This window comes from Microtus oregoni, unplaced genomic scaffold (genome assembly GCF_018167655.1).
Source record: "Microtus oregoni isolate MIOR12 unplaced genomic scaffold, Mior012 000032F_ref0000030, whole genome shotgun sequence".
Lineage (NCBI taxonomy): Eukaryota > Metazoa > Chordata > Mammalia > Rodentia > Cricetidae > Microtus > Microtus oregoni.
Window position 1 is genome coordinate 28,123,219 of NW_024543091.1, and position 25,904 is coordinate 28,149,122.

The 25,904-nt window shown below is 45.3% G+C and overlaps 1 pseudogene; it reads right to left on the bottom strand.

Annotated features, from left to right (window-relative positions):
* Positions 1-4,940, bottom strand: part of LOC121466056 — a 44,950-nt pseudogene extending 40,010 nt beyond the window's left edge.
* Between the last annotated feature and the right edge of the window lie 20,964 nt (positions 4,941-25,904).

Below are 25,904 nucleotides of genomic sequence, written 5' to 3' on the forward strand. Positions count from 1 at the left end.
CTGCCATTTGCTTAAATTCCTATGAGGGGGATCCCAGTCCCTTTTGTCATTCTTGTCACTATCTGAGCTTTCTTTTATGACTTAAACTGAATGGCTAAAGTCTAAACATGATTGCCCTCTGCTAAATTTATCAATTTGCCAAAGAGAGTTGGTTAAATTGGCCTTCGTTTCCCTCCCAATTGTCACTACTCCTGCCACCTGGGACAGCCTCTTTGAATGGGAGGAGTTCATGTCTTACATCTTCTGAGTAGGCTGATCATTTTGGTGCCAAGCAGGGTAAGTGACATTCCCCAGTTCATCCAATGAATTTGCTTCTCTTTTTACAAAGAATACACCAACTAAAACAAACAGAGAAAACAAAACAAAACAAAAACCCACATCCTGTGTCCACCTAGATTACTAGTATCCAAGGTGGCTCAGGCTTTGCATTGGCTGTTTCTGCACCTCAGAGTTGATGCAATTCTTTACTTAAACCCAATGGCTTTATTTTTTTGAAATATATTTTGATACTTAATAGATACATATCAGTGGTACATATTTATGGTGTCTAGTGTGACATTTTAATACTCTGTGTAAAGATCACATCAGGGCCATTGGCATAACCAGCTCTTTGGACAGACATTGTCTCTCTGTGTTTGGGACCATTCAGAATCCTAGAAGCCACCTTGAAATGTTCAACTCATTGCTGTCAGCTATTGTTACCCCACTAGGTCACAGAAGGTTGAAAGTTACCCTTCTTATCCAGCCATACCCTGTGCCTGCTTATCAGTCGGGCTTTGATAACCATGATATATTCTCCACTTCCCTGAGGATAATGTTTAAATTACATGTAAGTAAGAACATGCATGTTCATGAGTTGGTATCATTCTATAGAACCCAGTTGTAGGACTCAGAGGTTTTTCAGCTGACATCTCGGTCCGTAGACTCTAGCGATACAGCTATGCTTGGTTGGCACAACCCTACTTTGAGGCATGGGGCATGCTGTCTCTATCTATGCCACACAGACCTAGCTATGCCCTGTGCCTGGACTACTCTTTTCACTCAGAAGGCTTCAGGCAGCTGAGGGGTTACCTCACTCAGAAAGCCAACTATCTGCAGGTGGAGACCAGGGTTGTCACAAATGTCACCTATGAAAACGATGGATAAGCAAGAGGCAGTCCCTTGTCCACATAGTACAAGAGACTACCCAGTTTCAGGGCCGGGAAGACTGTGGATTGTTTTCTCAGTGCTGGGCATTGAACCGATGACCTAGTGAATACTAGACAGATGCTTCACCACTGGGCTCTGTCCCTGGCTCCTCAGTTTGTCTTTTAGAATCCCACCTAACAGGTCTTTAAGAAAACACAGATAGCTACAGGGTGTGGTGACACAGACCTGTAATCCCAGTAGTTGGAAGGCCAATGGGGGGGATGTTGTAAATTTGAGACCAGTTTGGACTTTGAGGCAAGACTCTGTTATAAAAAGGAGGAAGTAGAGAAGGAAGAGGAGAGAAGGAGAGAGAGAGAGAGAGAGAGAGAGAGAGAGAGAGAGAGCGCACACAAGCACACAAACACCAAGGAACATCCCAGATTCTAGGCGCCATCTGATTACACTGAATTCATCTGAATAATCCAGAATACTCAAGAACATTTTTAGAAATGAAAAGTGTTTTAATACCTACAACTGTTCTTCTACAAAGTTCCTTTTTTCGTGTGACAGCACATGCACAAGTCCCAGGTATGAGACATGAGGCGTGGACATTTTCGGAGGCTATTCACCATGACTTTTTTCTTTCTTTCTTTTTTTTTTTTTGAGTCAGGATTTATCTAAAATAAAATCCCTTCAAGATCATTCCAAAGAAGAGCTCAGCGTTCTCTCTCCTCCACAGGCATTTTCCTACCAGGGACCAGTTGGCTTCGACCTCCTTGAAGCAAACCTTGCCAGATTCCTGCCATGATGTACCACTGCTCAGGTAAGGAGGAGTACCTGGCACAGCCTTCTCCCCCTGGAAGGCTGAGACCTGGCTGGTACTTTCACCCAGAGCCATGAATTGCCCAGTCTGTCTGTTCACTGCTGTTTTCTGAACCTGGGCCAATATGTCTAGGAAGAGCCCAAGGACTTTGGGCTTGATCCAACAAACCCATAAGCACAAAGCTTGGCTTTCCCTCTATAGGGGACCATTAGAGGCTGGAGCTAATGTTCCAGAAGAATTACCAATATCATAATGGTATTATAGCCAAGGCCCCAGGAAGGCTAAAATGCCACCCTGCCAATCATCCCCTACCCCTTGAGATCCCATATAAGGAGGAGTGAAAGGGTACAGATTTTTAAACGCCATTTGTTACGAGCCTGTCAATAGCAGACACTCACATGCAGAAGCTGGCGAAAGGATGGATGACTGAATGAGACTGCTGGGGTCTAAACAGGGTCCTTCACTCCCCTCCTAAATCTAAATCCGAGGACAGCACATGCAGGTACTTATGCCAAAAGGGTCCTAAGCTAGCTCACTCCCTAAGATTCTTATTTAGGGGTTGGGAGACACGGCCAGTCCAGTGCTAAGGAGGAAGCCTGGCCTGGATCTGACCACTGTATCCAGGCAGGAAACAAAAGCGTGGCAAAGAGAGACTTAGACCTTCCCAGGATCAAAGCAGGAAGCAGGAAAGAGAAAGTGCAATGGGTGGAGGCCTTTGAAGTGCAGCAACTCCCCAGCTTATCACCCAGCAGTCCACTGGACCTCAGTGAGTTGTACTTTGACCTCTCAGATTAGTAACCCTGGGATCCTTTGAACGCAACAAGGAGAGAGGAAGGAGTTGGACCGAGGCTGTGCTGACACACAAGAGTGGACAGTAGTGTGCCTTTGTCTACTTCCAAACTCCCTCGTGGACGTCCCTTACTTCCTGGAGACTGAGGGTGGCATTGCTCCTTGGCTCCCGTGTCAACCTTGACAGCCAGGCAGTTAGATGCTGAATCTACCTGCTAACCCTACCGGTGGACCGACATGATACTAGACATGGTCACTAAGCCAGAGACTGCAACGGCACAGTCGCCTGGAGACACGCATATGCCTGCCCTAGTGTGTGACACTGGTGATACCCTGATAGGGGTGAGCTGTTCCCTAAAACACCAAGGACATCCCTAATGCCTGAGATTCAAAGAACCATAAGGGCTTTCTGTACCAAGTTTCTGTTCAGAGAGCTTTTTGACCTGGTTTTGGGGAACACGAATGCTTTTCCTGAGTTCAGCGAATTATCAAGAGTCTTGCCAGAAAGTGTGCGTGGATGCCCAGGTCAGAGGTAGATGTCCCACCCACCTTGTGCCTCCCTGAATGCCCCATACTGTTCTGGAATAGTCGTTTACTAGTCTGTCTCCTCTGTGAAGACAAGGACTATTACCTCCCTCACCCCCATCGCTTCCCCGGCCTCTCATAGGCTGCCACTCAGAAGAAACTTAGCTAGTGACTGTTGGTGAATGCCAGGTCACTCAAATGGCTGTCCTCCTGCACTGGCCCCAATGTTCCTGGAACAGACTGGCATTTCTATAAACACTGTAGCCATTTGTTCAAAGTGACCTCAGCCTCCAGAGCAGGTTTCTTCTATAGCTGGTCCTACCTGCCAACATGGACACAAAAGGTCCCCAGTGATGAGTTCTTGGAAGAAGCCAACAGCCATGGCAGCCAAGGCCCTGAGAGGGGCAGTCCTCCGCACCATCCAAACAGTCCTTGCCAGCCTCAGGCTTCCCAGGCTTGGCACTTTAAGAAGAGTCTTTGTCCTGATCTGCACGTTTTCCAAGCTCACTCTGGCTCACATGATCTGCTCCAGTCCTATTCACCAACTCACCAAAGAAGGCAGTGTACGTGGGCATGTGCGTGCTTCTTCAAATTGCTGAAAGCATCACATTGTAGCACCAATTCAAGCACAATTAATAAAAACTCAGAGAGAGAAACTGGGGTTCAACCTGAAGATCAGAAAAACAACAGCCAGCCACTTGCTCTTACCTCAGTCCGAAATGACAACAGTCCTGCCTCCAAGAATCTCAGAATGAGACTGAGACTCTGAACTGTCCCCTCCCATCTTATATTCCTCTCTAGGACTGGGATTAAAGGTGTGCACCACTAGGATTAGAGGCAATGCACCATCCAGTTTCTATGACAACTAGTGTGGCTACCGGGATTAAAGGTGCATGTTACCACTGCCTGGTCTGTAAGGCTGGCCAGTGGGGCTGTTTTAATCTCTGATCTTCAGGTAAGTTTATTTATTAGAATTCAAATGAAATGCCACCACAGCTGATGATTGATCCTCGCGATCAGAACGCTTCTCTCACCTCATCCTGGCCCTTTATCACCATAGCGTCTGCTTCACTGCCCTTGTCCCTCTCTGCGGATGCCAGTCACTCACCAAGGAAGCAGAATGCTGGAATTAGGCAACTTGTAGTTTGCACTTTAAAAGAGAAGGGGTAAGATCTGGGGAGGTGGATTGGTTAGTAAAGAGCCTGCCCTGACACACAAGTACAAAGACCTGAGTTTGGCTCCCTGGAACCCTATAAGAAGGCTGGGTACAGCGGCAGCTGTCACCCCTGAACAGTAAGCTCCAGATTGACTGAGAGACCTGTCTTTAAAATGAAGGTGGAGAGCAATCGAGACACATGGCATTGATCGCTGGTCTCCACACATACGTGCACATCCTTAAGTACAGTATGTGATCACAAACACACACTTACACAGAAGGAGATGAACATAGAAAGATACCAGGAGAAAGTCAAGCCAGAACTTCTCAAGCAGTGAATCTGACCCAGCTTCCTGACCTCACAGCAGCTCGCTGACTGCTACCCACCCAGGGCCCTGCTCCACTCCAAGCAACTTGCCCGCTTGGCTCTGCTTCTATCCCATGGACTAGAGCCCTGGGTCCGCGTTGCCAACCAGCCCCCCGCCACTCACCGCACTCACCAGCAAAGGCCAGGCCCATGTTCTCCACATCTTTATTCAGCTCTGCTTGAACCTGGCCTTGCAGATGGAAAAAGTGACAGGGACTCTGATCCTGCCAGTTGACAAATGCTCAGGACTTTAGGACACTTGCTGACACAATGCTGGGGTGTTAAGAAAATACAGAAGACCTTCTGCATTCTGTTGAGTATCTGCCTTCCCTACTCATCAAAGTGCAGGTCTTGTTCCTCTTATCCCCCCCCCCCCCCCATTTTACCTTTATCAAGAAGTTGGGTGGCAGGAAGTTGCCTTGTATATGTGAATGTGTATGTGTGTGCATATGTGTGCATGTGTGTAGATATATATGCATGTGTATGGAGATCAAAGGACAACCTTAGGTGTCCTTTAGTCTCAACTTGCACAGAAGTAGGGTGAGGACCCATGGTAATGCTGGTGGAGCAATAGGCATCAAATACTGTGGAAGACTTCCTGTGGAGCGGGGAAGGACCAGAGGTGAAGTTTTAGAAGGAACAGTCAATAAAACCACCAAGGCTAAGAGCCTAGAAGCTGTGGGACAGCCATCATCACAAACACTGAGGGCAGGAATACACAGAGCAACAGGACACGGTTTTGGCTTGTCATGTGATACACCGAGCTTGAGGTCTGGGTAGAATACTTGCATTTCCTGTCCAGGACACAGTTAGGAATACTGACTTCAGTTTGGAGAGGGACAATCAGTTAGAGCTACAGGAGCAGTGTGCATAGAGTGGGCAGAAAACCACATAAAGATAAATGGAAGTTTTAAGGGAAAAATTCTCAGGTGTCCCCTCTGCCTAGAAAGCTTTTTCCCCATAGTTTCTGTCCTGGTTATTTATTGTTAAGTGGAAACTTCAATCGTAAGTGATGTAGGACTCTTGAGTATTTTATCATCTGAACTCTCATGATTGTGAACATTCGCTGTGCTTAGTTGGTAGTATTTGAACAGAGTCTAGAGGATAGCCATTCACTACATAATGCATTTTGGTCTGGTACAGGCTACGCGTTTGGTGGTGGATCCATAAGGTTCTATTGCTTCATGACATCCCAGATGTGATGGTTGGTATAAATACGCTCTGTAATGTTCACTCAGTGATGAAATATACTAATAATGAAAACTCAAAACACATCCCGTTATTACTAGATGCAAGACTTTGACTATGACTAGATAAGCCCTTAAGACACATGCCTCCCTCATATGTCTGGAGTCCCAGCTAGAAAGAACCTGACAGGAAGAGGAACCACTAGTGCTCCTTCCCCTGTGTTCCCACTTTATTCTCCTGCCTAGTGGTCCAGACTCGCATGGACAGGTAGGGCATAGGTGGGCAGGGTAGCCAGACTCGCAGGTAGTTCCAAGGCTTATACCTGCATCCGGAGAGAGTTGAGAAGAATCCATGTCACCTTTTGTGGCCTAGCCTTGGCAATCACAGAGCGTTTCTCCAGCACATTCCATCCATACAGTACTCCTAAAGCCTCTTCATATTCAAAGGCCAGGGAGATAGCCTCAATTCTGTCTCCTCTCCATGACAGGATGAAAATTCCCACAAGAACACTGGGGAACATCTGCCCTCCTCCCCAAAACTTGGAGCAAGAAACCACCCCAACTCTTTAAGTTTGGTGTAATTCACTCTCTATAGCCCTCCATCACTGTATACACCTGCCATACCTATCATTATGGACACGTAAATCTTATCTGTCTAAACTGTAAGCCTCTAAAAGTCAAGACTCTTATTTTGTTTTGCTGCAAAGTAGCAAAGAGACAGAGCTTAGTCACTGAAAGTTAATTTCAAAAGATGGGGAAGGAGGGCAGGACCGTGGTTTAAAAATTCTGTATGTGAGACACAATGAAAGAATACTTGAGGAGAAATTTTCCAAAACCAAATCATCATCGTCTTGGAAGAAAAACTGTGGACAATTTCACCAGCTATAAAAAATGTCATTGGATGAGGTTAACCATGTTGCTAATAATTAGTAGCATCTGCAAACTCTCCACAATTGATGCTTTGAAAGAAACTGGCTGAGCAAGTTCCTTATTCGACAGTTGATTTCTTAAGAGTTAAACCTCAGAAGAAATTCTAACTGCAAAATAGAACAAAAGAGACCTGGGCATGACAGCTCACACCTGTAATTCCAGCACCCCCCAGAGGCATAGGCAAGAGGATTCTGAACTCAGGGCAAACCTGGACTACAGGTGAGCTTGAGCCCAACCTGGGCCACTTTTAAAAAGAGAAAATACTAAAGGCTGCAAATATTTCTCCCCCGCCCAAAATGTATGATTTGATAAAGAATGTAATTAAATCCACCAATAATCAAGCAGTCTTAAAACAAGATGCCATTTTGCATCTATTAAATTGGGAAATTTTTAAAACACATTTGTAAAATGGTCCAAAGGTGCCTGGGGAGATAGCTCAGTGGGTAAAGTGTTTGCTGTGTGAGCATGAGGCTGAGTGTGGATCCTCAGTGCTCACATAAAACAGCAGGTGGCCCAGCTCTGTAACAGGAGGATCCCAGGGCCTTGTTAACCAGTTACCTATCCAACTAGTGATAACCAGGTACAGTGAGAGAGCCTGCACGGAAAGACGGGAAAGATAACAACAACAGCAAACAAACAAAACAGAAACATGGAGATGGAGGAAGTCGCCTGATCTCAAACTCTGATCTTCACATATGTATAGGCAAGCACCTATTCGTATCAAGCACACACACACACACACACACACACACACACACAGAGAGAGAGAGAGAGAGAGAGAGAAAGAGAGAGAGAGAGAGAGAGAGCATACAATGACCCATTGCTGCAAATACTTACTTAGACATTCTGATGTGAGGGAGGGCTGGACAAACCTCGAGGATAAAGGAGGACTTTGAAGAACTCATCCCTTTCCAGTCAGCAATCTCACCCCCGAGGGATTAATTCTAAGGACATAATCTTGGATAGGCAAATATTATCCATATTGAGAAGGCTCACTGAAGTTGATGTTATGATAGCAAAATACTAGACAAATTGAGTGTTCAAATGGAAGCTGGTTAAGTAGATTACAGTTAAATCATTTGCCAAGGCATTATGCACTCATTAAAAAATAATTTTTTTGAAAACTATTTGTCAGCACAAGAGCACACTCACAACACAGTGTTCTCTGTAAATAAAACAGAATAGAAACCGCATAAATTACAGGAAGTCGTATGATCTCCACTTCATTCCAAAATTAAATATGTATGAAGACTAAAAGTAAATCCCCTGAAATGTTAACAGTAGTTATGTCTAAGTGATGGGATTACAGGCAGTTTAAATTCATTTTTCTCTTTGCCTTTCTGTCATTTTTGTTTTTGCTTTTTTAAAAATAATAAACATATGATGCTTTTGTCATTAAGTAAAAGAAGATACTGAGAAAGACTCAAAAATTTTTCCTGTGACTGGCTTAGATGATTAGGAAAATGAAGAAACATTATTATTATTATTATTATTATTATTATTTTTAGTCTTGAAAAGAAATTAAATAATTTACGATGAAAGTCTTGGGACTGAGTAGCTCACACGTTCAGACTCCTGAGCATGCAGGAAGGCAGACTTGGAAACAAACAGAAGCGCTGTCTCTGAGGTGTGAAATTTCACACGTGCTGCAGCCTGCATGTCCTGGGGAGCATTTCCTTTCATGGCACTGGAGAACTTGCTGTCCTCCAGCCCTAACTAAGACAGACTATAATGGTCCTCAGAGGTGCTGAGAGATGTCCTTCTGGGTCAGCCTCGGACTTGCTGGGTAATGAGGACCAAGTCCATTAACCTCTTTGAATTCCTGAAGCCCTTTCTCTGACATGGAAGTCCGTGACCATCAATAGGGTTCCTGAGGGCAAAGAGGAAGAAAGTAAAAGCCATAGATAAGGTGGTTTTACACCGAAGCCCAGGATGAAGGGCTAGGGATAGCACACCACTGTGTCTGAGTGGACAGCAGGGATGTGCAGGTAAGGGTCTTCCCAGGATCCCTTTTGTTACTGATGCTGTTATGGGTACCCAGCGCATGCTGATGGAGCGGCCTGGATCCCTCCTCTGCTGGGACAAGCACTTTCACAGGAAGTGGTCGCCACTCCCCCATGAAACTGCCTCTCTCAGGCAGTTTCTACAGTGACGACAGTTTTCTAAAACCCGGCTTCTATGTGGACACTAAAAGTTAGCCCCGATGACGTATACGGACAATATTTGGGCCTATTCCCACTTGTCAATGATCCAGAATGTTAAATCATGTTTGTGGAATGTCAGGGAGCTACTGTGAGGACCAGTCTTCAGCAGTTCAGAAACTGAGGGGGAGCCATGGAGTAGGCGAACTAATCACTCGATTTGACTTTCTATCTGAAGGAGTAAAACTTAATTCTCTGGGGCCAGCAAAAAAGGGAAATACACACACACACGCACATACACACAAACACACAGACACACACATTCCTTTAGGGGCTGTCTATCATCTCTCTCACCTCTTTATTTTTTTTTCTTACCTTTATCTAGATTGTATCCCTCTGTCTATCATAAATTTTTCCCTTATAGATTATATATCTCAGAAAAATCCTACAAAAATTACAATGTGGTTACAATCTATTTTTTAACTGAATGGTTACATTGAATACAAGTTAAGAAAAACATCATGTTTATCATTTCCCTTAAACGATTAAACATTTTACTTAATACAAGTGAAAACCACAGTGTCTCCAAGAATCCACATACATTCATGTCCAAACAACTTGTCATAGATTTATGAAGTGAAAGCGAGCAAGGTATTTTTGTCAGCCAGTTCTTTTACTGGCAGGCTACATTTTGTGGTTACAAAGAAAGGGTCAATCACTTTATTATTTATCTCAAAAGGTAATCTTATAAAGACCTTAAAATAATTACAAATCTAAACTTTTATATATGAAAAACAATCAGTCAGCTCTACTTTAAATCCTCAGGCACAGACCCACTCACCACGGTTTTTTATATAAGGAAGCTGAGGGCAAATATGGATACAAGGAATTCATCATCACCTTTGGTCACCAGCCTATCCTAGCAGGAAAAAATAACCTGTCTTTGTTCTCTTTTCTTGACCTCAACAAGTCCCTCATTCAGCTCGGTGCCTTTCTAAACTTTAGACTGTTCGCCAAGATTTTATACCTCAAAGTCATTAACAAAAACACTCTGACCTAACCTTACTAACGAGTCTAAATTCTTTCTAAGGGTGGTGGTTGAATCCTTAATCTGCTCCAGCAGCAATGCTTGGAAAAAGTCAGTCACTATTGTTGTAAGTACCAGTAACACTGCCCAGTGAGGGGCTAGAAACCCCTTGAGAGTCTTCATACAACCAATAGCTTATGAGGGATGTGGTGACCATGAAGGCAGCAGTCAGAGCCATGCTCAATACCAGCCTGAGGTCCTCAGGAACGGTAGTCTTCGGTGGTCCTCGGGGCTTTGCCTCTCCAAGGCTCACTCACACGGCTTTGCCAACCACTCAGCCGTGTTCCATGAGTTCTAATGCTGCCTGTTCGTCTCCTCATAAGATCCCGACATCAGGGAATCCATGTTCTAAATGTAGCACAGACAGGCCATGCAGTAGGTAATATCTGAGGATAGGTGTTAGCCAAGTTTAACACAGGGCCCGGTTCTCGTCTTTAGAATGCGGTAGGTAATATCTGAGGATAGGTGTTAGCCAAGTATGACACAGGGTCCGGGTCTCGTCTTTAGAAGCATGTTGTACAAAGTGTAGTGAGAGCAGAATACATTTCAATGTAGGAAATTATTTTATTTAATACTAGCAATTCAAATCACGGAAGACCATCTGGAGCATTAAATAATTGAATAATGAATGTGTTTGTCGAGAAGGAAGCAGGCTTAAGTGGAGGAAGATGAGAAAGCAGACTGTAGCAGAGACTAAAGAGGAGTGTCAGCAGTTTCGAGGGTTTTTTAAACAGCAGTGACATGGGATTTTTATTAATTTACTCTTTGTATCCTCTATATCAACGTAACAGCACTTTTTTTCAGTTGACAGCTATGATGATGGGGATAATTTTACAATGATTACACAAGAAAAGAGGAAAAGTGAGGGCCAGCAACAGTGCCAATCCGTATTAAGATAGCCTGGAGTCACGTGCCTGGGGACCAGTGTAACCAAGACCAGCACACAAATCTAAATCAGGACCCGCTTTGGCCACTCCTCGGCTCCAGTTTGAGATCAGAGACACCTATCCTTGGAATCCAGCTGTTGAAACTTAAGAGTGCCCATCCCATGGGACAACTGGAAAGATTAAATAACATCATGCATATAAGCACGCACATGTGTGTGTGTAGAAGCCACACATTACACTGAGCATCCTCCTTGATTGCTCCCCATTTTAATTTCTTGTTGTTTGTTTTTCAAGATGGGGTCTCCCTATGTAGCCCTGTCTATCCGGAAACTACTTAGACCTGGCTGTCTTGGAACTCAGAGAGACCCACCTGCCTCTGCCTCCCAAGTTCTGGGATTAAAGGTCTGTGCCACACTGCCCAGTTCCATTTTGAGTCAGGATCTCTCACTGAACCCAGGGTTTTTTGGTGAGGCTTGCTGGTCAATGAGCTCTGGGCACCCACCTGCCTCTGTCCTCCTCCCCTTCCCAGTGCTGGAGTTCCGTGGGTGCTGGGGATCCAAACTCAGGTGTTCATGCTTGTTTGGCATGAGCTGCCCGAGCCAGCTGACTCTGCCATGTCTGGGTACATCCCCTCCCCACCCTCAGGAGACTGATTCTATTTCCTCATGGATACCCACCTCCCTTATAGAAAATATGTTACTTACTCCCATAGGTATGCAATTCTTGATCAAGTAAAACAATGTAAAAGATATATAATTCATTGTTCTGATGTAATATTTGGGGAATAGTGATAAGAAAGAAGCCTGCACATACTCAGTGTAGTTACAGTTTTAAAAATAGAATGTCAGTTGTAATTGGTTAGTGTTGTGGATGAGAAAAATGTAAACATGAAGGGCCAACTATAAATGCTAAATAATAGTGATCATCACTAATGGGAGGGGCCAGAGAGATTTTAGGAGCCAGAGGTGGTGGATGTCTATGGTAAAACTTACTTGCTGAACATGACGAGTCCATTACATGCATGCTCTCTCTCACAGCAGCTATGACTACATGAATAGAACCTCCTTGAAATCAAGCCAGCCCAAATCCCAGAACGGAAGGGGAGAGGCTCATGAAGTCCCATCCCTAGCTGAGAAGCTATTGGTCATTGATGGCTGCTGTGTGTGCGTGGTGGGGGAGTAGTTTTCCTCGAGGATGTGGGCACTGGGAGCCTACCGTGCTCCGGCAGGTGGTCCCCTACCCATGAACATAGAGGCAACACTAAATAGACTCAGCAGGTTAAAAAAAATATAGAGGGAGAGAGCACAGGGGAAGTTGGCAGGGAAATGGAGGCAGAGAGAGGAGTGGAGGGAAGAGACAGAGGGTGAACTGGGTCAAAGACTTTATGTACACGTATGAAATTTTCAATAGAGTTGTTACTATTAAAATGGATTTTCCCAATCTGTTCCCCCAAACTGTCTAAATCCCTGCAAATATCAGGAGGATAAGACTTGTGTGTCCACTTGTTCTCCACCATGTGACCAGCATGTAGCAGACCTGACACGAGGAAAAGGTTCAACGAGCACGGACAGGGGAAATCTACATGCTACCACTGTCGCCTGTGGTCATTGACTTCTTGGGTTTAGCTTTAGTTTTACGTCATTCATTTTCTTTTTGTTGCTGTGTGGGTGTTTTATAATAAATTACAGAATCATAGAAGAAGGAGAAGAAGTGCAGCTCAATGGTCCAGAAAATATATTTAATAAAATTATAGAAGAAAACTTTCCCAACCTAAAGAAAGATATACCTATGAAGGTTCAAGAAGCATACAGAACACCGAATAGGCTGGATCAAAAAAAAACATCCCCTCGCCATATAATAATCAAATTACAGAATCATGATCATATATATATAATTTCAGTACATATCTAAAAATAAATCCCTTTTGCTTTATAACGACAATATGATTAGCATACCAAACAAAATTAATAATTCCCCAATATCATATATAACTACTTATTCAGGATTCTTCAATTATTCCCCAAACATCCTATTACAGATTATCTCCTCACAGCAGGATCAGAATTGCAGTGAGGATGGGCTCTTTTAAGTCCCGTGTAGAAAGAGCACCTTGCCCTTGGATGTAACACTAGCTTATTAAGGATGCTGAAGAATAGATTCACCTGACTGGTTAGTTGAAGTGACACCTGTAATTCTCCTGCCCCTCCTCCCCCTGCTGCCATCTTTGCCATGAGAAGGAAGCTAGCTCTAAAGATGTGATGTTATTCAAGCCAAATTTTTTTTCGCCTAGAAGGCAGGATAGATGACACTGTACCCGGAACGCTGAGTCACTCCTGAGAACTTCACGTCATTGGTCTATCTCAGTGCTACTAAGATTGGTCATCAGCTTAAAGTGGAAGTGGATTGATCCTCTCCCTGCAAAGTGAGTCCCCTACCCTTTTATAACTAGCAAATAAACTGCGAGGTGAACTTTTGTACCCCGTAAATTCATAGCTCGCCGTCAACACTTTGGTGTCTACTGGTGATCTTCACCTGAATCAGTTATCCCCTGGGGTTGCAAAATGCTGATTTTCCAATCCCATCCTCCCTTCTTTCTCTATCGGCTTGTGTGCTTCTGTAGTGAAGGGCTTTCTCTCATCCGCTGGGGTAAACAGCTCCTAGAGAAAGACAGGCTACGCATGCAGCATGCTTTCCTTTAATAAGCCATCTTCCAAATAAGTTATTGGCAAATGGCAGCATATTTTAAACACAAGAATTAAAGCAAAGCTTGTGCCAGGGGTGTTCCTCTATCCCCTGGCCCGGATAATTGTTTTAGGATAAGCCGGGTAAGGGGCGGGTGCACTAGACTGTGACCACTGTTCAAAATGCTTAGTGTAAATCTCACATCAGAATCCTCAGATTTTTAAGGATAAGGCTGACTGATCCTAAGTTTTTAAGTTGTCATGGCATCTCAGCCTATCCTGGTTATATGGTTTACGAGCCTGGTGCTAATTCTCCTCCTGTGGTTATAAATGTCTTTTTGAAAATACATTTGTATGTGCATGCCTATGCATGTGTGTATGTATGTATATGTGTGTGCATGTGTATCTATATATATGCATGGGGAATGCCTATGTCTATGTGTAGTTGCTCACACACATGGGTGAGATCAGCCTCAGGTATCATTCCTCAGGCACTTGAGAAATGTTTTATTGACTTGGATCTTCACCACAGGCTGGCTAGCTGGCCAGCAAGCCCTAGGGACCCTCCCTATCTCCGTCTCCCTCCTGCCCTCACTGGGGTTGCAAGTGCACGCCACCACACTTGGCTCTTCGCATTGGTTCCGAGGACCCAAACTGAGGTCCTCACACTTGTGAGGCAAGCACTTGACTGACCGAGCCATCCCCGCAGCCCTCCAAGTGTCTTTTATTTATTTATTTGTTTGTTTATTTATTTATTTATTTATTTAAGATTTCTGCCTCCTCCTCGCCATCACCTCCCATTTTCCTCCCCTTCCACCAAACAACTCCCCCTCCCTCATCAGCCCGAAGAGCAATCAGGGTTCCCTGCCCTGTGGGAAGTCCAAGGACCACCCACCTCCTTCCAGGTCTGCATCCAAACTGCCTAGGCTCCCACAAAGTCAGTACATGCAATAGGATCTGAACACCTGATTTTCGATAAAGGAGCTAAAAGTATACAATGGAAAAAAGAGAGCATCTTCAACAAATTGTGCTGGCATAACTGGATGTCAATCTGTAGAATGAAAATAGATCCATATCTATCACCATGCACAAAACTCAAGTCCAAATGGATTAAAGACCTCAATATCAGTCCGAACACACTGAACCTGATAGAAGAGAAAGTGGGAAGTACTCTACAGCACATGGGCACAGGAGACCACTTCCTACGTATAACCCCAGCAGCACAGACATTAAGGACAACATTGAATAAATGGGACCTCCTGAAACTGAGAAGCTTCTGTAAAGCAAAGGACACTGTCACTAAGACAAAAAGGCAACCCACTGACTGGGAGAAGATCTTCCCCTCCAAGTGTCTTAACATACACTTTCCTCCATGCTTCCCTGGGGAGAATATTCATTCCGAGGGTTCATGGAATAAGCCTTGCCCCTTACTTTTTTTTCTTTAGATTAAATTTTTATTTTGAGCATTTTGGTGCGAACTCCTGATTTCAAAATCTCAAATCACCTTTAATCCCAGCACTCGGGAGGCAGAGGCAGGCGGATCTCTGTGAGTTCGAGGCCAGCCTGGTCTACAAGAGCTAGTTCCAGGACAGGAACCAAAAGCTACGGAGAAACCCTGTCTCGAAAAATCAAAAAAAAAAAAAAATCTCAAATCAGTTTAAATATCTCCCTTCCCCCCACTGACTGCACCGTTCACAAGTGCTTGGGTCAATCGCTAGCATTAAAACCTCAATTCTCTTTCCAGCTACACAGCACAGGCTGCGCTGAGTTCTTTAATATGGCCTCATAAATCCAGCCCAGCTCTTTCCTTCTTCTCTCCCCCACTCACGGAGCCCAGCATGGCTGCAGGGTGCTCCCTTCCTGAAATCAGAGGCAGACTGTCCTACCCTCTCCCTGACCCCTTTGCCGCCAGGCTGCAACATAAGCTCCCATCTAATTGCTGCTCTGCCTTTCTCAGCAGAACTTGACCTCTTTCTGGGTCCCTCTCTTAAAGCAACTGTCTGTGTTTTTCATTATGTTTGCCAAGACATATTAGTTTGAACTTTTCCCGGACCTAACTGGGTTGGCTCCTTTTTCCTTAAACCTCTGAGGCAGCAGGTTCAAGAATGCAGTCTTTGGTGGGAGGAGGGGTTTGGCCTAGAAGCCGGAGAAGCTTTCTGCCAGGACAGTTGTGTTAAACTTATAGTCTTCCTAGGACTGCGTGTGGACTGTCCCTTTAAGAAGTGGGCAGACTCTGGGTCCAACTTCAGACCTCAGTTAGAAGTTGAAGCCACAAAGAGAACACACACAGCCTGCCCAGGAAGCTGCCCGGCCTTGCCATGGACTATCTCCTACTCGTCTGCCATCCTCAGATCCTCAGACCCATCCCACGCAAACACAAATGCATCCTCTCTAAACATCGAAGCCTTTGAGCAAGCCTCCACCCTGCAAAGGAAGTTGGAAGCCAAGTTCCCCGGGCACCATCCGCTTCTGTACTTTGGCCCGTCACCTAGCAAGAAGCAGCACCTCCCGCCTACACCAACCCACGTTCCTGAGAATTCTTTATGATCACCGTGAGGATGTCATCTGCGGCTGAATAATTCCCTTGAGAATAAAAGTGTTTGTGAGCCCAGGGAGAAGAGAGGAGAAATGCCGGGATAAGAATGCTAATCAGAACGAAGGGAGTTTTCCAGCTTTTCGCTTTGCTAGGGAATAAAATAAAATCAAATCAAAAGTCATCTATAAAAAGTGCTGGAAGGGTTTCATGCAGCCTGGGGCCTTTGCCAAGGGACAGATTTCTTCCATCAGCTCAGTTCCTTCCAGGCCCTTTATGTGTGTGTGTGTGTGTGTGTGTGTGTGTGTGTGTGTGTGTCTTCTCCTTTGCTTTCTTTTTTTTTCCCTTTATCTTTTAAGCAGGCCTACTCAAGCTGAGCAGCAATCTTTGGGGCCAGTGAAGCTTGTATTGGGTAAGTCTTAGAAATAGGTCGAGCCAGCTCACTGTAGAGAGGGACCCCACATCATTCTGGGATGGCGGCAGGGTCCCCACACCTCAATCTGGTGGGATCCCACCAAGGTCCACCCCCCTAGGCTGTTCCTTGTCCATTGCCTTCTCTCATTCATTCATCTCCTGCAAGGTGGTCCCTTTGGTGGCCAGATAGCTAAGGGCATCTTCCAGGCCAGAGGCTGCCTTTTGGAACCCTCCCCACTCTTGTTTCTGATAGGGCTCATCCGTGTGACTTAGCACATCCCAGGATGGCTTTCTCCTGACTTCACTGTCCGGATGCATGACCCCAGTGTCTTTGTAAATAAAACGGCATACTCTCAAGAGGTTAGCTTGCTGTGGAGAGAGAAATACATAAATCAATATGCAAATACACCCACATCAGACTCTGTGAGGCTGTGATGGAGCATCTTGGAGGATGGATGGAGCAGCATGGACAGTTTCTGCTGAACTCTGTCCGAAGTGCCATGATTCTAGATGTGCGCTGTGGGAGAAAGTGAGCCAAATGGAAAGTCCTTCCTGGATTGACTTTGCCTAAACATATTCCAGGAACCAAGCTAATTGCTGGTTCAGTCTCAGACTTTGACTTTTCCATCTCTCAGTTCCCTGCATCTCAAACAGATTTTATTGGGTGTCTGTGAGAAGCCCTCATTCTATTGAGGATATTTCTGGATTAGCTTTTTTTCTAATTTATCTTTATTTTATGTGCATTGATGTTTTTCCTGCCTATATGTCTATGTGCAAGTGTCAGATCCCCTGGAACTGGACAGTTGTGAACTGCCATGTACTTGATGAGAGGTGCTATGCAAGCGCTGGGAATTGAACCCAGGTCCTCTAGAAGAGCACCCAGTGCTTTTAGCCACTGAGCCATCTCTCCAGATCCCTCTTTCTGGGTCCTTGGACCAAGGAAGAATTAGACTCTCCTAACCTGCAAGAGAGAAGCTTTGGGCAGTTTCCAGAGGGAAAGGTAGTTGTTCTCATTTTGAGCCAAAAGAACAGATGCAACAGGCTCTCACTGTTCATACAGACTCACAGCCATCACGCAATGGTTGGAATCTTGGAGAAGAAAGAGAACTTCCAATCTTGTGTGTCCCTCATGCATCTGGGCAGCACAGAGAGCCAAAATCCAGAGTCTGGCTTCACGGTCCTTTTCCTGGCTCTCAGCCTTGCACCCAATCTGCTGCCAGTCTCTTCTGTTTGGTTGCTTTACCAACTGCTTCTCTCTCTCTCTCTTTCTCTCTCTCTCTCTCTCTCTCTCTCTCTCTCCTCTCCCCCCCCCACACACGCACACACCCCTTTCCTCCAATTCCTTCACCTCTGCCTCTCTTTCTAACAGAATCATATACTAAAAAGAGAAAAGAGTGGAGCTTAGGAGATCGCAGTCAGTAAAGCACAAATCACTCGCCCTACAAGCCTGGGGACCCGAGTTAGCTCTCCAAAATCTAAGTTTTTTTTTTCTTATTTCTTTTCTGTTTTTAAAGCTTAGCCTGTTGGTGCATATTTTAATCCCAGGTATGGGAAGGTCAGCTTGTCTATTTTGCTAGACAATTCCCAGGTCAATGAGAGACACCCTGCTTCAAATAGGAGGGGAAAATGGTGGGCAGCTTCCTGAAGAATACCCAAGGTTGCCTTATGATAACCACATGCGCATGTGCACACATACCCCGCACACGCACCCTCCCATCACATGTGTGTGCACACATACCCCGTACACGCACCCTCCCACCACGTGTGTGCACACATACCTCCCTACACGCACCCTCCCACCACATGTGTGTGCACACATACCTCCCTACACGTACCCTCCCACCACATGTGTGTGCACACATACCCCGTACACGCACCCTCCCACCACGTGTGTGCACACATACCTCCCCACATGCACCCTCCCACCACATGTGTGTGCACACATACCTCCCTACACGCACCCTCCCATCACATGTGTGTGCACACATACCCCGTACACGCACCCTCCCACCACATGCTCATGTGCACACATACCCCACACACGCACCCTCCCATCACATGTGTGTGCACACATACCCCGTACACGCACCCTCCCACCACGTGTGTGCACACATACCCCGTACACGCACCCTCCCACCACATGTGTGTGCACACATACCTCCCTACACGCACCCTCCCATCACATGTGTGTGCACACATACCTCCCTACACGTATCCTCCTACACAAATATGCACACACTTGCAATACACGCACAGTTACCTTTCTGTTGCTGTGTTAAAACACTGTGACCAAGGATACTTATAGAAGGAAGGGTTAATTTGGGCTTACAGTTCCAGGGGTAAGAGTCCATAATAGTGGGAAGCATGGCAGCAAGTGGCTGTGGTGGCCCGAGCAGGAAGCTGGGAGCTCGCATCTTGAATTGAAAGCAGGAAGAAGAAAGAGTAAACCTGAAAGTAGGTGAGGCTTTTTACTGCCAAAGCCCTTCCCCAGTGACACACTTCCTCCAGCAAGGCTGAGTCTCCTAAACCTCTCCAAACAGCACCGCCATCTGGGGACCAAGCATTAGGAAATATGAGCCTATGGAGGCTACCGTCATCAAACCACCACAGATGCCCATGTTCTACCACCTACCAATGAGCCAACATGGTAAAACATGTTTCAGTCATATGCCCATCCTGTTAACCACCATGCCTCACTCAGCTCTCAGTACCTGGATACTTTCAAAGCAAACCTCAAATACTATTTTATCTGTGATTAGTTTAGTGCCTGCCTCCAAAAGAGGATTCCTTTTTGGATATAATCACTCCATTATGTTATCAAACAATAATTCTTAACATTTCCAAATAGTTGATCAGCGTTAAAGTCTCCTTAATGCCTTGATTTATGTCTGCTCAAGTCAGGATCTGTGTCGGAGCTATGAATTGTGTATATGACTCTGTATGGTTTTCATGTGGGTTATGTCTCTATTTATTGATAGAATAAATTGGATTATTTGAACTAAGAATTCACTGACTACATTCCTGTGGTAGTGTTTAACACATTCCTTTGCCTTCTGTGCTTTCTTTGCTCCAGTGAATTAAGGGATTTGGGGGCAGACAGCGAAGTCTCTACTAGAGCGGCAGTTCTCAACCTGTGGGTCTCTGCCCCTTTGGGGAGTCGAACGACCCCTTCACGGGGGTCGTTTAAGCCATTGGAAAACACATAACAATAGCAAAATTACAGTTATGAAGCAGCAATGAAAATAATTAGGAAGGTCGAGAGCCACTGATAGAGAGAGAATGTAATGCCCAGATAAATTTCTTTTTCTGATAGCAATGGCCACCGAGCCCGGCCTGGTTGTACCATTTCCACTTTTTCATCGATACTGACATTCTATTCATCTTCATTTCAGAGCTTCTAGAAGGCGTAATTTCTTTCCTTAGGCCACTCAGTCTTTGGAGATCTCAGGCCACACAGCCAGAATATAAAACTGAGTTGTGGCCAGCGTCTTTCATACCTAATGTTAAAAGAAACTTCCTGTTTTCCTTAGTGGTCTATCTTCATTTTTGTTGGTCCCCCCCCCCCCCAAATACATTTCAAAAGTCATTCACTGGCCTATATATTGGCTTTGCTTCAGTGTCCACATTTACCAACAGAACGATGCAGATTAGTTTGAGTAATTCAGACAAATTTCTTCATTCAAACATAGACCACCCTGCCGTGTATGTTTGTGATATAAACGCACACTTGTAGAGCCTTCCTGTTGACTAACAAGCTCCATCCCTACTTGGCTCTGAGGATGAAGAAGGCCTAGACTCTTCCATGCAGAGACGTCATCACCAGCTCAGGACAGAAATAAGAGCAGGGCCCAGCCGCTCACTCCATGCCACCAGCCTTGCACTCCGACCACGATGGCTCCCGTCCTAATCCCTGCTGCTCACATGTGCTCTCAGAAGACAGTCCTGTGGCTCAGGTTTCTTTGTGGCTGTGGAGATTAATAGGCTGCAAGCTGCTGGCTTCTCGTTACACCATACCGACAGAGACAGCTTGCTGACACCTGAGGGGCGAGCCCAGAGGTGACTCTCCCTCCATGAGCTGTCAGTAGCATACTTCAGACTTCTGGGGAATGTGGAAAAGCCATCCAAGTAGACAATATTAAGGACCCAGGGTCCCTAGTCAGGGCCGAGCCAGCTGGTAGCAGCAACAGTATCTCCAAGGAGAGCATCTCAATAAACTGACCTGGATTGCAGCCACAGGCTTGAAAGCTTCTTGGTTACTGGCTGCATCTGCTACCAGCTCCAGCTGGGACCACAGGTGCCTCAACCAGTGGCAATGAGGAGAAGCAGTATCAATAGTATAGAAGCTTCTCCCCCCCCCCCCCCCCCCAAGCAGTCAGCTAAGGAGAGATGCCGTATGTGGAGCTAGGCTCTACCCTCCTCCTACCTTTAAAGGCTTTGTTGAAGTTGGTGCTTGGAACCCAGTTGTATGAACTTGTGTCTGTCTGCCTGTAAAACATGTGGAAAGAGGGGATAAGCATCTCTTCCTGAGACATCTACTTGTCACCCCATTTTCCTCTCTGTGCCAGGCAGTATCCTGGGCTTCTCACCAAACTTGCAGGAGGCCTGCAGCTACACTCTGTTACTGCCCAGCATACTGCCCTCTTGGAGTGTACTCAGTAGACTGGTTTTCCTATTCTGATCTAAAGTGGGAATGCCTTCACTGTCAATCACTCTCCCGTTTCCATAGTGACGGGGCATCCAGTCCACTACACTTCTCTGTGTGTAACTAAACCTGTCATATGGAAAAGGAGATTCTTTTTAAACAGGGTCTAGAAAAATTCAGGGGTAAGAAGCAGGGCTGGGGGGATGACTCAATGGAGATGGCACACTTTCTAGGCAGGTGTGAGGACTTGAGTTCAGATACCCGGAACCCATAGAAATCTGGATGCCATTGTGAGTATTTCCCAGTACTTGGATGGTGAGATGGGAGGTGGAGACTCAAAGCCTGTGCCCCCAGTGATACAATTCTTCCAACAAGGCCATACATCCTAATCCTTCCCCAAACAGTTCCACCAACCGGGGACCAAATAGTCAAACATATGAGCTTATAGGGACATTCTCATTCAAACTACCACGAGACAGGAGAATCCTCAGAAGGGTGTGGACTAGGGGCTTGGTGTACACAGCACTGAATGAGAGACCCTGTCTCAAACAAGGCAAAAAGAGATGAATGGCACCCGAGGTTGTTCCCTGGCCTCCATACACACAGCATGGCACACAGCATATGACTATATGCTCCCCATTCCTCTCTCTCACACACATGCAAGAGGATCCTTTTGTTGAACTATAACCCCATTCTAAATTTGTGAGCTGCACATTGGTTCAATGTGCTCAGTAAACAATCTCCTTCAGGTTGACCCGAGTCTAGGTTGTTCCATCTCCTGAGCACACAGGTGAGGAGTCCAGAATTGAGGTGGGGACTCTGTCCTCTGTGATGCTTCAACTCTTACCTGTATGGTTTGAGGTTGGTGGAGGGGACCGAAGGTGAGGCGCACGTGAGAGCCTGGTTATCGCTGCTCACCTTATGGTCGTGATTTTATTTCCTACTGAGAGTCAGATGTAGCTGGCGCAAGTCCCATGTCTCTGCCAACTTCACTTTCATGTCTGGGTATCAACAGACCATGCAAAATACCCCCACAGACCACCTGGATAGGAACCAAGAAAATGTGTGACCTCTGAGCTGAGCTGGGACAGATCTTGCCAAGTCTAGGGCCCGACTGTACAAGGCTCACACTCAGATCTGCAGGACTCCAGGGCACATCAGATTCTGGGTACTACTTGGGTACTCAAGGATGGTTTTTTGTTGTTGTTGTTGTTGTCATCAGAGAGGAGCTCAAGAGAAACCAGGCCTTGTAGGTTCATTTGTTTTGGTCACAAACAAGTTTTTGGATCAACTCTGACCATTTCTGGGATTCACTAAAGTGGCCTTGCTGGTATCAGAACCTCATTTACCCCAGGAACTAATAGCAATAATAAAAGTGGGAGATGTTGATGCTTCTTTAAAATATTCTTGCTTCTTTACCTCATGGACACATGGTAAGACAACCTTTCCTGGCCCCACTGTGTGTGTGTGTGTGTGTGTGTGTGTGTGTGTGTGTGTGCAGCCACTTGAAAGGTTTGACCCATGGACTGTGGGCGGAGGTAATGTATGCCATGTATAATAACATTGAGGGTTTCATTGCTGGCCAAGATGCTCCTCCATCCATTATGATTTCTCTTTGTCCCTGGGCCATGGCAGCTGGTTAAGTCTGAAATGGAGGCCTCTCTGTCAGTTTTAGATATCACCATGAGGAATACAGAGCAGACCCCTGCTGTGTAAACCAAATAAGCCTCAGTTGTCACAAACTACAAAGCCTGTCCTGACTCACACAATGAGTCAGACATACGTGGGGCAAAGTGGCTTTTAGGGTATCTTTGAGACTACACGGCCTTTTTGAAGCTCCGGGATCTGATGTAAACTCCTGCCAATCTTGTGTCTTCTCAGCAACCGTTCACTTCAGTGACACATTCCAGCTCCCTCCAGATACCCAGAACAGTGCACCTGACTTCCTAAGGTCTTAAATACCTCGTAATGTACTTTCACGCCTTGGGCTTGAACCAAGTCATTGATAAACCTTGGGAGCCTAAGATGTGATGGGGATAATGATGGCCCCTTAAGGATGTCTGTATCCTGGTACCCAGTATCCAAGACAATGGTAAAAGGGATGTGACAGGGTAAAGGGTTTTGTGATGGGGAGATCGTGAAGATTGTCTGCATAGTTTCAGCACCATGTATGGGGCCTAATTAATCAAAGAGGGAAGGTGGAGTGTCAGAGTCTCTGAATATTTGAAGATGGAGGATGAGAACTGGATGCCAAGGAATACTATGACCTCCAGAAACCATCGAAGCCAAGGAGACAATTTCGCCCTTAGGTCTCTAAAAGGGACACTACCCTGCCAACATTTCCACTGTAGCCCAATGAGACCCATTCCAGTATTCCGAGCTTTAGAATATAAAATAATTTGTTCATGCGAGTTTGTGTATGCGTATGTTTGTTGGTGTGGGTATGCGTGCACACGTGTGTATGTGTATGTACACGTGTAAGACAGAGGTTGACACTTGGTGTCTTCCTCAGCAACTCTCCACCTTGATTTTTGAGACAGGGTCCTCAAAACCCGGAGCTCACTGGTTGGCTGGGCCGACTAGCCAGTGAGTGCCCAGATCCTCTTGTTTCTGCCCTCCAGGTACTGGGGTTTATACATGGGTGCTGGCTTTACGGGTACTGGTTATACGCAGGCGCTGACTGAACACAGACACTGGCTGTGCGCAGGCGCGGGCTGTGCATGGTCGCTGGCTTCAGAGCGAAGGTTCGTCCTGCGCATGTGGTGGTGAGTAGTTCACAGACTGATCCATCTCTCTACCCCAGACAGTGTTGTTTAAAACTAACTTTGTAGTGAGATTCTAATTCTCACAGGGTAACTGTAGGCTGTCTTCACCATCCTCCTCCACTTCCGCTCCGCCAGACTTCTGCCCATTGTCCAACGATGCACGGCGTCGTCCTTCTTCACTGTGATACACTGAGCGTGTGGTAGGCATCACTGAGTATCCGGTGAATGAAGGGCTGAATGAGAGATTCCATTCCACAAAGCATTATCTGACTGTGTTGCTCTTGATGATTTATTGAAAAGCCCAAGCCAGAAACATACCAAGCTGAGTGATGCATAGTAAAAAATGGAAACGAAAACAGCCAACGGATACACAGGAGCGCTCGCAGTTCCGTCAGGTGCAAGCACAATCTGCACGATTCTCCTTAGTCGGCTGATTCTTTTGATTCCTTCAGCCATGCTTGTTTTCTTTGTGTGTGCGCTTGCAATCGGGTTTTCTGACAGTGCGACCGATTTGTTCTCTCCTGGGCACCTGCTTCCTCTAGCTGATTAAAATTTCACTCGTTTCGTAGAGAAGCAGCATGATTGTTTAAGCAGGCATGTTCCTTGGGACTAGAGCAGAGCAAGCAAACCCAGATTATAGTGACCTCAATAGAGTCTGATTTGCTTGTGCTTATTCCAACGCCACCGTTGAATGACAATGATGAAAAACATTAGTTTGTACTAAATGGCATATCAGATGAACACTGGCCAGGCCAAAAACAAAAAGACAAAAAAACCCAAAAAACCACTTTAACTAATGTTATATATGTGTATCTCACTTGCCAATATAATCCACTCCTAAACCAAAAGTTCTGTCCCCAAACATGAAACATTATTTTAAGTGTCAGAACACAGTCTCTGATGACCTCAAACTCAGAGATAATTTCCTAAATATCCGATGCTTAAATATGCAACATCTGTCATATTTGCATGCCAAACGCTTTAACAACATTCTTCTCTAATCAAAAAATGTACAAAGTTACAAAGTGTAAAGTAGGTTTAATGCATCAATTAAAATCTAAGTCTAAGAAGGGCAGTGATGGCACACGCCTTTAATCCTAGCACTCAGGAGGCAGAGGCAGGCAGATCTCTGTGAGTTCGAGGCCAGCCTGGTCTACAAGAACTAGTTTCAGGACAGGCTCCAAAGCTATAGAGAAATCCTGTCTCAAAAAAATCAAAAATAATAAAAAAAACCCCATAAAACAAAATCAAACTAAAAACTAAGTCTATTTAATTTCTGGGAAAAAACACAGAAATAAGTATTTATGATTTTAGACTAGGTAAATATTTCATGCTATAATACAAAAAACATCACGTATGGAAGGGAAAACTGCTAAATTGTACCATCAAATGTAAGAACTTCTGTTCTTCCAATGACACTGATTAAAAAAATGAAACAAATTACAGACTAGGAGAAAACATTGCCAATTATGTATCCAATAATGAATTTGATCCAAGGATATATATATTTCAAACCCCAATTTGAGAAAATATAAATAATCTAATTTTAAAAGGAACGAAAGATTTAAAGAGACTTCCTCAAAGAAAATCGATGGCTGATGAGTCAACACATCATAGGATCTTTATCCTTATCGTCATTAGGGAGACGCACACTGGACCTATTAAAGTAGCTGACTCTGTGTGTGTGCGCGAGCACGCACACGCGTTTACAGGCCCATGTTGTGTACACAGAAGTGCGGAGGCCAGAGGACACCCTCACGTGTTGTTTCTCCGATACCATTACTGTAGAACGCTGTCCTCTGAGCATTAACAGCTGTCCTCGTCATCAGAACAGCTGTGACTGCACGTG